At 40.2% G+C, this 14,759-nt stretch overlaps 1 long non-coding RNA gene across 5 annotated transcripts in view; it reads left to right on the forward strand.

The window, feature by feature from the left end:
- LOC103671550 overlaps window positions 1-14,759 on the forward strand; it is a 35,649-nt gene that overhangs the window by 6,052 nt on the left and 14,838 nt on the right. For 4 of the 5 annotated variants that reach the window (XR_005832818.1, XR_570957.2, XR_570955.2 and 1 more), the window contains exons 2-4: window positions 677-726; window positions 1,395-1,482; window positions 1,579-1,685. This is a non-coding gene — a long non-coding RNA (uncharacterized LOC103671550). Of the gene's footprint in view, window positions 1-676; window positions 727-1,394; window positions 1,483-1,578; window positions 2,237-14,759 lie in introns of those variants that run through there. The other variant, XR_570953.2, reaches the window with a different exon arrangement.

Here is a 14,759-nt window from a genome sequence, read left to right on the forward strand (position 1 = left end):
TTTTTTTTTTTTTTTTTGGCCTTCCAATTATGAGCCCCCAAACAACCAAATAGAAAGCCCAGACTGGTCTCATATTCCTTCTGGGCTTTAAGGTCTCAAGCTCATCATAGGTGTCCAATGATACTCCTTTGACTTTAGATGGAACGTAAGGACCTCCCTCCAGAAGAAAACACACAAGTTGGGACAGTCCAGAGTTACTCGAGAGTTTAGTTCTATATCTCAAACAAAACAAAGCAAAACAAGATGAAACAGTATTCAGTTATTTTTGTTCTCTATTGTAAACTGTAGATTCTCCTTTGAAAGTGGATTAGAATATTCCTGACTTAAGGAACTGAGCCTAGTATATACTATATAATCTATTTATAGTACCTAATATAATGTTCTATTCCTAAATAAATTCTTAAAGTGTATTTCTAAATAAATAAATTTTTAAAAAATATTAAGGACATTAATCTACACAGATTTTGCTGTTATTAGGGTTTTTTTGTCACCAGATATGGACTATAAAAATCAGTGTTTAAAAGGCTTTACTAATTCTAATAGTGTCTCATTTAAAGTCTATTCTATCTTTTTCTATCGTCCAGTTAAGCATAATCATGTCCATGGGCTTATCTCTATAAAACAGGCAGAGACATTAATGCACAATGAAGTGTTTTGTTTTGTTTTGTTTTTGCAGATGTTTCATTGAGCTACGGGCAGAGCTTGAAGAGATGAGCTCAAACAAGGGTAAGCAATTTCAACGTGTTTTGATTGCAATTTGTGGACACCTGAGTAAAGAGAAAATGTTGGAATGCCGTAGCATTCTCTCTCACTTGGACCCCAGCGAACATTTTTGCGGAAGAAGGTGATTTAAAGGCGCTGATGACCAAGGAATCATCCTGTCAGGCTGGTTGGAGCCAGACTGAGCAAGGTCAGTCAGGTTGGTGCAGGCTTGGAAGGACTGAGCTGCGCCTGGTGAGGCTGTAAAGTTCCAGAAGCATTTCTCTGAACACACTCGGTCATCGGTCCAAAGAAAAGTCGAAAGACTTTGCAAAAGTGCAAAGTGTTAGTAAGCATTTCTGAGGAACTAACCCGGTCCGGAGGCTCACACGGCCACTGGAACCCACAAAGTATGGTATCCGTCATCTAAGCTCTTCGTTAACATAGGAAAGAGGCAGGACAAGTGTTTAGAAAAATGCCCAGATTATGGGGAGATATATATTTCTCCAAAACTGAGCTTATTTTATTTGTGATGCTTTAGAACTACCTACCAACTAATGAGATTGCTTTCTGAAGGCAACAAGTTCAGTAAATCACTCTGCTCTTCTCCAGTCCTTTCATCCCACATGTAAAATTTTAACCATGATGGACGGAGAGTCTCGGGTCCAAAACCTCACCACGTTTCTTATCCACAGATACAGGTAAATGGAAATCGCAGCTCTTCAACCACAGCATTAGTCATTGTGATTTGTTTTTAACTTGTTGCAGCATCAAATAATACTGGTAAGTGTAATAAGATGTTTCAAAATATCCCGTTGCTTGTTCATTTGCTTGGAGGACATAAAGAGGCGAATCTGAAAGCAATGTGTTCTGATCCAGAAACAGCGGGAAATGGCAGCAACCTGATCCGGAGCAATCAAGAAGGGAAGGTTTATTTTGAATGAGAGGTGTTGTCCGACTGTGAGACTGAGTGATTGCCGCTGAGAGTAAGTGCAAACACAATCACTAGTGGCTCCAGGTACGAAGTTATCGGGAACCTGCCCGGTTTCGCGTCTTTTTCGGCTGCCACGTTCACATTACATCCATAGATTGCAATACTGTCTGTGGAGGAGGAAAAGATTCTTCAGTTTATTCTTATTCTTAATGACAGCTTCTGAGCTGTCATGATTTGAAATTACAATGAGAAAAAGGCTCCTTCAGAAAAAAGGAAACAACATATTCCAAAGCCAGATTGTGTATGGGACAGGTAAGGATGCCTCATCATTAAATGGTCTTGGATATGCATTGCCTCTCCGGCCTGCCATTAATTTTTATATTGGTTGTGCTGTGTTTTCTGGACTTGTATAGCTATGGGCAAAGTCATTTCATTCCTCCTGGTCCCTAACAATGTTATTATTTTATTGATAGAGATCAAAGGAGCTGATCAATAAGCATGTGCTGTGGAATAATCTATAATTGCAACATTTTATGTTTGGATGCCACTTGAGTTTGGGAAGCACATTAGCATGCTTTATTTAATTAAACTTCACTTCAACACCAATATGTTGTCCAAAATATGTATCTCTTCAAGCCTCATTATTTTATAGTCATATCACACTTCGGGCGCCTGGGTGGCTCAGCTCGTTAAGTATCTGCTTCGGTTCAAGTCATGGTCTCAGGGTCCTGAGATGAACCCCAAGTTGCCTCAGGCTCCCTGCTGAGCAGGGAATCTGCTTCTCCCTCTCCCTTTGCCCCTCCCCCTGCTCTTGCATGCTCTCTCTCTCAAATAAATAAAAATTAAAAAGGAAAAGAAATATTCCCCAAACTTATTCTCCGTGCTTTGTTTAGTATATCTTAACAATTTAATTTTTTTAATAAAAATCTTTCTCCTGCTTATATTACAAAAACGACCACTTGATGATTAATAAATCTTTCCTTTCTTTCTTTGTGTAAGGCCTAGATGGGGCCAATAACCACATGGAATACAAACATGAATAAAATAAAGCTCTTGACCTCAATGAGATTGAAATTCACTTGTTTCTTCACCCAGTCCTTCCCAACTAGCATTCATTAGACAACTTCAGAAAAAGAAAAAAAAAAAAAAGCACTTATTTTAGAACCTTGGGAGTCAAGCTGGAGCCTGGGCAGCCTTTCCACTTGTTGGAACTTTTTTGTCTATGCTTAGATGTACAACACTCTTTTTCATCTGGTTGCTTTTATAATGCAAAGGGCAGAGGCAAATTATTTGGAGTACAATGAGTGGGTCCAGAGTATTGAAACACTCCTCTTCATGACAATGCCAAGTTACTTTATTTGTTCATGAAGCACTTGAAAAATGAGAAAGAACAGCAGGCCTTCAAGAGAGAACAGAGAAAGAGTTGGCTCCCAATGCTTTCATTAGCAAAAGAGGGTGTTAAAATGCATAGAAATGTTAAATCTCTCCTAAAAAAAAATCAATGAATGACATATACAGTTGCAGCTCACTCAACCCTGATTTCACCATCATAGGCGATCTTACAAGCGAATGGTTCCGAAGCATAAAAAGTAGTTTAATTTCACCTGCTGAGTGTTAATGCATTTGAAACATTGGAGAAGAAGCTGTCAAAGGGAAATAGAATATCTGTAGCACCACCTACACTCTCTCAAACAAAAATTATAATGCATGTGTATGGAAGGAAGTCTGTTCTGTGAACACTACTTTTATTAAAATGTGTGTGTAGGCTTCAAAATGTCAGGTCTGACCATGAGACAAAAGTGTAATACCACTTGTTGGTATTCAAATAGCATTTTTCTTTTGAGGATCCCAAAGCAATTCATGGGTATAACTCAATCTTTATCGTTGTTATTCGGAATCTTAGGCAGTGTGCTTTAACGCATCTAGCAACCTGGAAAGCGACCAGGTCTCAGGGTAGATGAAGCTTTTAGGGATTTAATTTCTTGGTAAGCCTGGCAAACAAGAGGGTAATGACCCCTAAACCAAGGCAACCCACGGGCAGTGTCTTCATGGACTGTTGCTCCATGGCTGTAGGGACATTCTTCAGAGCTCCAACCCCGACATTGCTACGGTCCACGTAATGCTCTGCCATGTAACAGGCCCAACTCCTTGGAAGGTCCAGTGTCCAGACTCAGAAAGGCAGAGGGTTTATTCCAAAACGAAAATCTGGTGAAAAGCCTACATCAGACTTTCTAGCATCATAGCAATATTTTAATCTTAAAAAATGTTCTATTTAGAGCATTTGTATTTCACATCAATATAGTTATTTTGGGATCAAGACGCCATACTAGAGAACCATTGGGTCCTTATGATATTAGGATTTATGCAAGAAAGAGCACATTGTTGCCATGGGGATGGGTAAATAGTCTTGATCTGAGACACTGGTTCCCACTGCCAAGACATGGGTGGGAGAAGGTGGTTCCCACAGACTCTGTTTTCTCTAGACTAAAAATATAGCATGATTTCTATTAAAGGGCAATTAAAAAAAATTCTCGGTGATGTGGCCTAAAAGAAGCATACCCTATCATTTTCAGAACAATTAAGCAGTGAGCTCACTATCTAATACTTGGAGTTTGTATTTGTATGCAATATTAATTACGTTCATGCCCTATCACATCAAAGGTGGTGTTACAACTGCAGCTTTTCTTAGTGCTGTTCACAGGGTCTTAAAAAAGAAATGGTTTATGGGGATACATATATTACAGACATAAATTACTTCCTTTTAAGGGTTACAATATAAACTTAGCATTTCAAAGTTAACTCTTTAAAATCATCATTTTGCTTTGTGAAATATTGTTCCAAGTGGTTGTGATGAATGCGAATCCTGTTACTTCTGGTTTTTATGGCCTCTAGTCAAGAAATCCAAAACATTAGAATTTTTTCCCGGGAGTTTATTATTAAATAATATGTCCGGATATCTATAAGGAACCCTTGCATTTATACGGTGCTGTAGGTTTGCAAAGTGATTTTACTACCAATCATTTTGCTCAATGTACTTCACAATCTTGGGACACAGGCAGGGTTTATAATTAGTGAATCGTCTCCTTTTGTAGGATAAGGTGGAAGCTTAAAAAGGTCAAAATGCTTGCCCGAAGCTACATCGATCATATGTGTAAGATTGAGCAAAATGTCTCAAGATGAAAAAGTCTCTTTCTTCTCTACTGTGGTATTAGGAAAATGACACATTCCATTGCATACAATTAGTCCTATAAACTCTATCATTCCATCGTCAAGACTTCTGGATTTAATTCTGTGACAATTAACACTAAAGTATCATCTGAATTATTGTCTGAAAATTTCGGTGAACTAAATAGCAGTTAAGGAATATTATCTCTTGGCTGGGACAGGATATCATTCATGATACGCGTAAGGGTATTTATTTTAAGAAAATTTGACACACATGGAAAGGAACTAATTTTCAGTTCATTATAAATTCTGCTGAAATTAAGTTTGATTTTACCACTTGGAAGGTAGGTTTCCTCCTCTTCCTCCTCCTCCTCCTCCTTCTCTTCCCCGCTCTCCCCCCATGACCTCTTGTGTCTTGTCAGCCTTCGTAAGTTTATCATTGCACAACTTAACCTATTTTTTTACATTACTTTGCTGGATCTCAAGCTAGCACAGCCAGGTTTACACAAGTAGTGTTATTCCTCATGCTGTCTTCCTCCAAGGTATGTTCCTTATATAGAATATTTGTTGGGCTCTTTCCAGTTTTAAATGAGTGTAATTCATCAAGGGATCAACACTCACTAAAGAACTAAAGTACATGCATTTCGAATGACTGCTTCTCAGAAGTTCTAGATCATGCTTTCTTCGTCTTAAACATCACTCCTTTTCATGCTGGCTCATTCCTCCCTGAACATCGTTTTCAAAAGCACTCAATTTGGTAAGAATTTCTTTTTTCAACTGCCCCCTGGGAGAAACTTCTGTTGGCTCCTACTACCCAGGTCCCTAGAGTCAGATGTTTCACGTCTCCATCCAGCTTCCTCGTCAACTCACCCTTCATTCCTATGAGCCACCCCCATGTCCTTGCACAATTTTTATTTTCTCCTTAAATTGTAGAGTCAGCTTCTGATGTTTGCCACCAGAGAATCCTGCTTGCTATACAAGAATGAAAAGAAAGTGTTATAATTAGTGCTGTTTCCTTGTTTGAGCAACACTGTAAAATAACCAAATATTTTTGTCGTCAAGCTTTATTTCCTACAGCAATATTATATTTCCCCAGATCACTAGCATTCGTTCACTGAGTTACGGTACGTTTTGCTCAAATTACACATTGTTTTTCACAGGCTGTGCTTACTTCATTTTGGAGGAGAGAGCCCAGATGAAATAGATCTGTCTTTGAAAGCTCCCTGTAGTCTTTCTACTTGGAGTGGTGGTCCCCAGACCACATCCAAATCAGCTGGGTTCGAGACCCACTCATTTGGATAGTGTACCACTTACGAGGCTCATTTAAAAGACAGAGAAACTGAAGTACAGCCTACGTAATTTCTCCAGGTCAAGGACAAAAGTCATTTAGCCTTTTCTCTAGTCTCAGAATTGCTTGCTCTGCTAATTGAACTACCCTAATCAGATCAATAATGTCCCTTATCTGCAGTGAGGCAGGTAAGAAATCCATTCCAAAGTGGTGGGTGAGTTGCTTTTCCCTCCTTCCTGCCGCGTGCTAATGTGAATCTTGGCGTAACAGACACTACTTTGCAGAAGGTAAGTGCACCGGAGTAAAAACCCTCACTACCCTATAGTGAGTTCATTTATTCCTGACTGAGGCTTAGGTTTTCCCCATCAAAGATCATCATGGAGTCACCGGGAAGAGGTGCCTTCCTATCTTCTGAAGTCTTGAGGAGTGGAGACTGGAGAGAACGGGGTGAGACCATTGACCATTGGGGTCCCTCTTGGTTCACGTCTCCTGCTTCTGTGGATTCACGATAAACCAATTTCCTGGAAGCTTACTTTCAGATTGAGACCAGACCATAAGCACAAGCAGATCCAAATCCGTTCTTATCAATTATATGTACCTTCCTTCTCCTTATTAATGTGTTAAAGAAGGGAGGATGAGAATTTACTATGGGAAAATAATTAGGTTGAAAATTTATTTTCTCTAAGTCCACTCCTCGTCCTGTGTTCCCTGTGTCCATAATCGTGACAACCATTTGCACAATCACTCAGCTTTGGAACCATGCTTCCAAATGGTCTCCGTGCCTCCTGCCTGGAGTTTCTCCTGTGTCCACCTCACATTGCATCCAATATGATCTTTACTAAACTTGTATCTGATTTCATCACTTTGCTGATTTAAATCTTGTAGTGGCTTCCCAGAGCTTTGTGGTTCCTCTCAAATCCCCTCACTTCTGGTGGCCATGGCACCTGCCTGCCTCTTTTGGCTCATTTTCCATTGCAGTCCCACAAGCATCCTCTGCTCTGGTCCTGCAAACTCTTTGCCTCTGTCCTCAAGAATTTCCCACGTGTCATTCTCTTTACTTAAAACCTTTTAATTTTTTTTCTCTCTACTCATTTAATTCCCATTCTTCAAGACCAAGCTCTTGAAAAGGACTCCTTCCGACTTCTTAGTAATGAAGATATTTTGTCTCTGTGTCTCCAAAGTACCCTCCGCAGCTGTTTAAAACCCGTCATAGAAGATTACACTTGTTGGTTTATGGCTCTGTGTCTTCCACTGGAGGTAAAACTCTGAGGGGAAAGAGTGTGTTGCTTTGTCTTTCTATGCCCAGCACCTAGAAGTGTGCATGGAATGTAGAAAGCAATCAAATTTGGTTTTGGAATTAAAGAAGAAATTGAATGAGTCAATAAAGCAAGTAGATAGAAGATGTAAAGAAATATCTGAAGTTTGCCAGGAAGGCAGACTTGCGAAGCACACTTCCCCACAAATGATTTCTCACAGATAAGTATCTCCTTTTGCGATCTCATCTCCAACCTTTTCATCCTGCTGAAACCATGCTTTTTAGGCCCAACCTGCTGACTCTCCCCAGGACTTTAGGTGAGGCTCATTTCCCGTTGTAATAAACATCGATTGGGTATCATGTACTTTCACTTAATCAAGCTATCTCATTTCCCTGAATCAATTAACTCAAAATTTCTGTCTCTTCTGATATGTTTTTCTCAATTAATTAGAAAAGAAAGTAAATTCCCATTAGTACTCCTGTATCTAAACATGGAAGTCATGGACCACCTCTTCAGCCCCAACTATAGGCAGCTCCACTGTCTCGTGATGCTTCTAGCACATTAAGCGGTGAACAAGAGCTAGAGTCTGAGACCTGAGTGTGAGCCCCGGTCTTCCCACTTTCTGTGTCACGTAGGGTGTGTTACCTCCTCTTTGAGCCTTGGGCTCGTTTCCAGAAAGTTGTGGATTACAGCCTCTTCTATGTGCACGTGCAGTTTTAATAGTATGACGGGATGAAATCTGGAAAGCCTCTAATCCCTATCTAGCACATAGGTTCTCTGGAGATGAGTAGCAATTGTGTGTGTTAATATGAAGAATCTTTCAACTGATATTGGATATACCGAATTGCATTTAGTTTAACATTCCTAGGTCAGGAGTTTTCAGTATTTGAAATCAAATAAAGTATGCAAGACAAGAGTGGCTAAGTTCTAGAGTAAAAAGATATTTTATTGCAGCTACCATCACATTATATAAATCGATGTGCATATCGAGATCACGTGATTTCTTGATTGGGAAGCTTATTGCTGTCCTTCAAACACAGATGTGGACATAAATATGAATGACAGCAAAAGATTCAGGCCTGAACATCTGCCTACGTTGTCCTGCCTTGGCCCGTTTACTTAATTTTTGCCATTATTTCTTCTGTAATCCCCTTTCTGAGTACTCCATGTTATTTTTGCTCATATTTGGCCTACATCATCGTTGAGAAGGCTTTATTAGACTCCTCTGGTTTACTAAATTTAATCTCCCATGGTTTTATGTAAACCTTTTCTTTCTGTTCCAATTACTCTCCATTTACATCACTACATCCATCCTTCCTTTTTCGATTTCCTGCTCAGTGGCCTGGCAGATTGACCTCGAGAACGTAATCACTAGGATTTCCTTGCCCTCTGGCTTTCAAATGGGCTCAGTCCCTTAAGAGGCTTTGCAAACACACTGATGTCTGGGAGAAGAGCTAGATTGGTATACTAGGTTGCTCCTGCCACCAGCTCACTCCCTGCCTGGCCATAGTCCTGGTGGTAGTTGCCTTTATGGCCACAACTTCTATTGGACAGACCCACACCCATAGTTCCATTGCTCAGGAGGCTTCGTTAACACTATTCCTTCCCCTTATTTTTTCGTGTGCAGGAGTGGTAGAGGCTTCCTGATATCAGAGTTCCTGAGTGCCTCATAAATTCCTGTTGGACCCTGAACCCTGCTCCAATATCTATAAAAAGCCCCTTTATAAAATCTTTTTCAGTTAAATCTCTCCTCTGGAATCTGCCTGGTTGATTTTCCATATATCCTCAGTTCCAGGAAAAAGATATTTGCCTGCTGGTAGCAAACTCCAAGGGCTTACAGTGAGTGAGGGGATGAGGTGACTTATGAAGTGATGAAATTGAAGTCCATAGTGGTTAAATTACTTGTCCAATATCACATAGCTGGTCAATTTATGTGCAATTCACTCAAATATTTATTGAAACATAGAATTAGTTGGTCAGTGGAGATAAAGATAAAACATTGCCCTTCTTTTAATAATTTGCAGCTCAGTGTAGGAGAGAGATGTATAAACCAATATTTAAAATGCAGGAAGAGTCGGAGAGCCTGGGTAGCTCAGTCAGTTAAGTGTTTGACTCTTGACTTCAGCTCAGGTCATGATCTCAGGGTCATGAGATCGAGCCCTGTGTCTGGCTCCACACTGGCCATGGAGCCTGTTTAAGATTCTCTCTCTCCCTCTGTGTGCATGCACACTTTCTCTCTCTCTCTCTCAAAAATAAATAAATAAAATAAAAGTATTAAAATATTTAAAAAATGTTAACATGTAGCAATGGGAAGAATACTGAAGTCAGAAAACCAATTTAGTCTAGGTCTTGCAGAGGAAACCAAAAAATGAGGTGGGAGGAAGACGGTTCCTTGAGTAGAGGGTAAGCATGCTGCGAAGCTGTCTTCCCGCACCATTTTCTTGTGGCAGATCTGGCATTAAGAGCCTTCTCCAAGCAGCATCTGTTTTCTCCTGGACTGCAATGGGCTTCTGTAAAGTAGTACGTGGCCCATGTTTCCCATCCTCTAATCCATCTTCTACATTGTGGTCAGAATATTCTTTTCAGATGCAAATCTGAGACAATACTCTCCTTAAAAGTATTCAATAACTCTAAGTTTTCCTTAGGATTAAAAAAAAAAAAAGGCAACTATGGCTAATAGGTACTTATATGGACTGGTTTCTGCCCGGATCACTAGCTTTATCTCTGGCGACCCAGCCCTTCTCTGTCTTCACCTCTACATCAGGCCCCCCTGATTTGTGGTGATGCTTTCCACAGTTGCAGTGACCCCTGGTTCACTGCCATCCAGAAGCAGGTGATCCTCCGTCTGACATGTCAGGTCAGTAGTTACTCAACACTACCTCACAGCGCCTACGTCATGCCCTCACTTCGTCTTCCTCACGTAGGCATTTTATCATCTCACATCCTCACAAGAATAGCAAGGGTGAGTACGGTTCAGGAAGATATTCTGAGAGGGACCACATTCCCATAACCTTTATTACAGTACATTGTTATAATTGCTCTATTTTATTATTAGCTGTTGTTAATCTCTTGCAGGACCTACTTTATAAGTAAAACTTCATAGGTATGTATTAGAGGAAAAATATATATAGGGTTAGTACTATCTGCAGTTTCAGGCATCCACTGGGGGTCTTGGAAAGTATCCCCACAAATAAGGTATACCGCTCTATGACCTTCTTTTAGTTCCTTGAAAATGTCGTTCTCCTCTCACCCCTGGACCTTTGTATATTCTGTTCCCTATCTTTAAAGGCTTCTCTGAACCTCCTGCCATTTCTTTTTTTCTTTTTTCTTTTTGAAGATTTTATTTATCATTCAGAGAGAGACACAGGGAGAGAGGGAACACCAGCAGGGGGAGTGGGAGAGGAAGAAGGAGGCTTCCCGCTGAGCAGGGAGCCCGATGTGGGGCTCGATCCCAGGACCCTGGAATCATGACCCGAGCCGGAGGTAGATGCTTAATGACTGAGCCACCCAGGCACCCCTCTCCTGCCATTTCTTTTGTAATTTCTTCTTCTTTTTCTTCTTTTTTTTTTAAGATTTTATTTATTTACTTGACAGAGAGAGAGAGACAGCCAGTGAGAGAGGGAACACAAGCACGGGGAGTGGGAGAGGAAGAAGCAGGCTCCCAGTGGAGGAGCCTGATGCAGGGCTTGATCCCAGAACCCCAGGATCACGCCCTGAGCCAAAGGCAGATGCTTAACGATTGAGCCACCCAGGCGCCCCTCTTTTGTAATTTCTATACAAAATTCAAGCATTCGCTCAAAAATCACTTGCTTGAGGAAGCTACCTCTGAAAACCCTGACATAACAACCTACAACTCTTTGCAGCATCTGTCACAATTCTGATGAAGTCAAATATGTTCATTTATTGTGCGTTAGGGGAAGGTGCCCCTAAGGTGGAGTGATGACAAGTGAGGCTGGAGAAGACTGCAAAAGCCAAATCTTGAAGGGCCTTAAATGCATGACAAATCCAGACTTACTCTCGAGTGTGATAAGCAGCCGTTAATTTTTATTTTTTTAAGGGTGGACTTTTTCAGGTTTGCCGACTGGCTGAGGAATGGACTGGTACAGAAAGAAGCTGGAGTCAGGCAGAACAATTAAGAAGCAAATGCAACGATCTGGGAGAAGAGCATACACTGCAGTAGTGTTTCTCAAATGTGTTGCATATCACAATCACGTGGACAGCTACGGAAGCCCACAGAGGTCCACGGGCCTTGAAGTAGGAGAGCTCATTAGGCCTTCGTAATTTTACCAATCCAAATTACTCTGATAGCCATACATTTGAGAGCCACTGAAGTAAACTTAGGTTAGAGAGATGTAGTCTTGATAAAGTTGATTGATTTTTTGAGGTGGGGAATGGGTGCAAGTAAGAAGTCCATATTAACTTTTAGGTTATGGGCTACGATGACCAGTTCTGCCATTGGCTAAAATGGGAAGAGATGACCAGTTTCGCGTCTTTATTAATAGGATTAAAGTCAGTCCTTTTCTCCTCATTTTATTGGTGTCGGTGCTCTGCAAAATCTATCCCAGTTGGTCAGTGAAAAGCGGGGGTCACAATCCCTCCTGACATGATAAAAGAGATTACTATAGTTCCCGGTCTACGATACGATCTTAAAAATCACAAGTGATAAATTATACGCATCTTAGAATGTATTTTTTCCCCTCTAAGTGTGTTGCTTCACTGTCAACTTGATTTATCTATAAAAGAAAGCCCGTGAAATTCACTGTAGTGCTTTTTATTTTGGTAGTGTTAAGTATTTGCCCATTTGTTGCCAAATCTTTCGTGATTCACGGAAGTTTAGTATTAGCACCCATACTCTGGATAATATTAAATCTTGTGACAGATCAACAGAGAAAGTGTTTATTCATCATCTGACTTTGAAGAGGTCCCACCCACACACTGGTGTGGTGCAAATATTGGCTGATCCTTAATAGAACTACTGAAATTTAAAAAAGTCTGTTGCAGACTTAATATTCGTTTGGCATCTTTATAATGCCCGGAGAACAGTAGATTCCCTGGGATTTGTACTTTAAGAGTAAATATGAGACTGGGCAAATTCCAGGAGCAGGGATCAGAGAAGATCCAAAAGATGTAATGGTCTGTGTTGTTAATATTCCTGTACCTACTCTTACCGCACAATACAATTCACCCTAAATCTGTCTTGAAGTAAGGTATTAAAATGTCTCTTTATTTGTCATAATAACAGACAACCTGGAATGGAAGAAAGGACTTGAGTTCTAGTCCAGACACATAACCAACTGTGGGACCTTAAGCTCTTCCCTTAACATTTTGTGTGTTTCAGTTCCTCAGCTTTTAATGATGGGAATGGCTAGTCTCTAAAATTGGCTCTTCCACTGGTTCTACAATTCTGAGATTCAGATTCAGGGTTCTATCAACTGAGCATCTGTATCGTTTTTAATAGAAATGTGATTTCATCTGGGAACATCTGTTACAGTTTATAACATATTTTGCCAAGTCCTTGACCTTAATTTTATCGTAGGCCTCAGATGTTCCCGCACGGATTCTACTCTGCATCTTACCAAAGGAACATCAGTTTCGCTTGTGTCTTGAGTAGTGTCAATCTGACTCAAAAAATATACCAGATTTGCTAACATGATCATTAAATGACTTCTTAATTAAGATTGTCAATACCACCAGTGATAGAGTTCAGAGCTATTTTAGCATTAGAAATTACATAAACTACTCATTTACATTTTTATTTTTATACTTACTGCAAAATCAAAGTATTTTTGTCAAAGGCGTCATACTTTTTCCAAATAAACATGGATTCTAAAATAATTCTGTGACACACGTATTAATTGACTAAAGATACTGCTGTTTTATATCTTCTAATAAAACAATATGCCCTTACTAATAGTTATACCTATTTCTATTATTAACTTAGCAACCTGCTTCTTTGCACTGGAAATTTTATTTTTATGATTTCCTGGCTATAAGAAGAGTTTAGTTTGGGCCATAAAATTCCCCCAGTTTTTTACTTACTTGAAATCAAAGAGATAGAGATAGATTTTTTTTTCAATCTTTGCCTTTACTATTTGCTCATTAAAAGAAAAAGTGCAGTCTTCTCTGGTTAATTATTAAACCAAGGCAAATCTCTGATTCCAAGGGGAAGAAAGGATAATAAACAAAGAGTAAACAAACAACCCATTAGACTCAGTGCACTTTGGTGCATTGCCTCTCTGCGTCTCTACTTTCCAATCTGCAGATGACGGTGGAAAGACATGAAATAGTAATCACCTTGTGAAATGTACTGCAAATGATTTGAGGTAGGTACAGCTCTTGACCAAGAGTTATAGTTGCCAAGAAGTATCTACTATTTTATGATTAGTTTAATATGCAGAAGAAGTAAGAGACAGGTAAGAGGCTTCCCTGGGATCATGCTATTTTATGATTGTATGTCAGAAACATTCATTTTTTTTTTTAAGATTTTATTTATTTATTTGACAGAGATAGAGACAGCCAGCGAGAGAGGGAACACAAGCAGGGGGAGTGGGAGAGGAAAAAGCAGGCTCATAGCGGAGGAGCCTGACGTGGGGCTCGATCCCAGAACGCGGGATCACGCCCTGAGCCAAAGGCAGATGCTTAACCGCTGTGCCACCCAGGCACCCCAGAAACATTCATTTTATTTTACCTCATCCACTTTCCTTTACAGCGAGTCGGACAAATGTCCATAAGCATATTGGGCCTCCTGACACTATCTTTCTTCCTTCTGTTCCTGGTGCTGTATTGTTGGTCATAACTGGTCACGTATTTTTGGCATCTGGGGATCAAGTGTTGATCCAATATGGTTTAGTTTCTTCGAACGAGCTTCCTATTATAGAATTTTTGATAAGCCTTGTCTCTGTTTCTTCTTAGAACCCCTTGATTACTCCCTAAGGAAACTTAAAAGTGTCATCAAATACATATCCTTACAAGAAATACTTCCAATATGTTGCAAAAGAAATTCTAGAAATCACAGTGAGGCATGCATTACTTTTCTCTGGTTCTTTTGCCCAATCCTATCACTATCTTCTGGCTCCTTTACCCCCAGCTGATCTCTGGCCTCTGCCTGTCTCTATGGGGTGCCTTGCTCAGCTACTTGGAATCTTCTGCTGCCACAGAGCAGAGTCAGTTGCGCTGGTGCTTAGAAAGTCCCAGCACCTTGCGGAGAGGGCTGGAGACGAGTGACAGAGGGAAGGGGAACAAACATATCCATTTGCACTGTACTTTTCAAAAGTAAAAAAATGTGCCTCCAAAGGGGGCCTCTTACGTGCTCTCTATATCTCTTTGTGGTCTGACTGGGGCAGGAACTACCCATTTCCAAAGACACTGGGACTCATAAGTGTTAAATGATCTGCTTAAGGTCATGCAGTTTGGAAGC

Source organism: Ursus maritimus, unplaced genomic scaffold (assembly GCF_017311325.1).
Source record: "Ursus maritimus isolate PB19 unplaced genomic scaffold, ASM1731132v1 scaffold_6, whole genome shotgun sequence".
In the NCBI taxonomy this organism is placed as follows: Eukaryota; Metazoa; Chordata; class Mammalia; order Carnivora; family Ursidae; genus Ursus; species Ursus maritimus.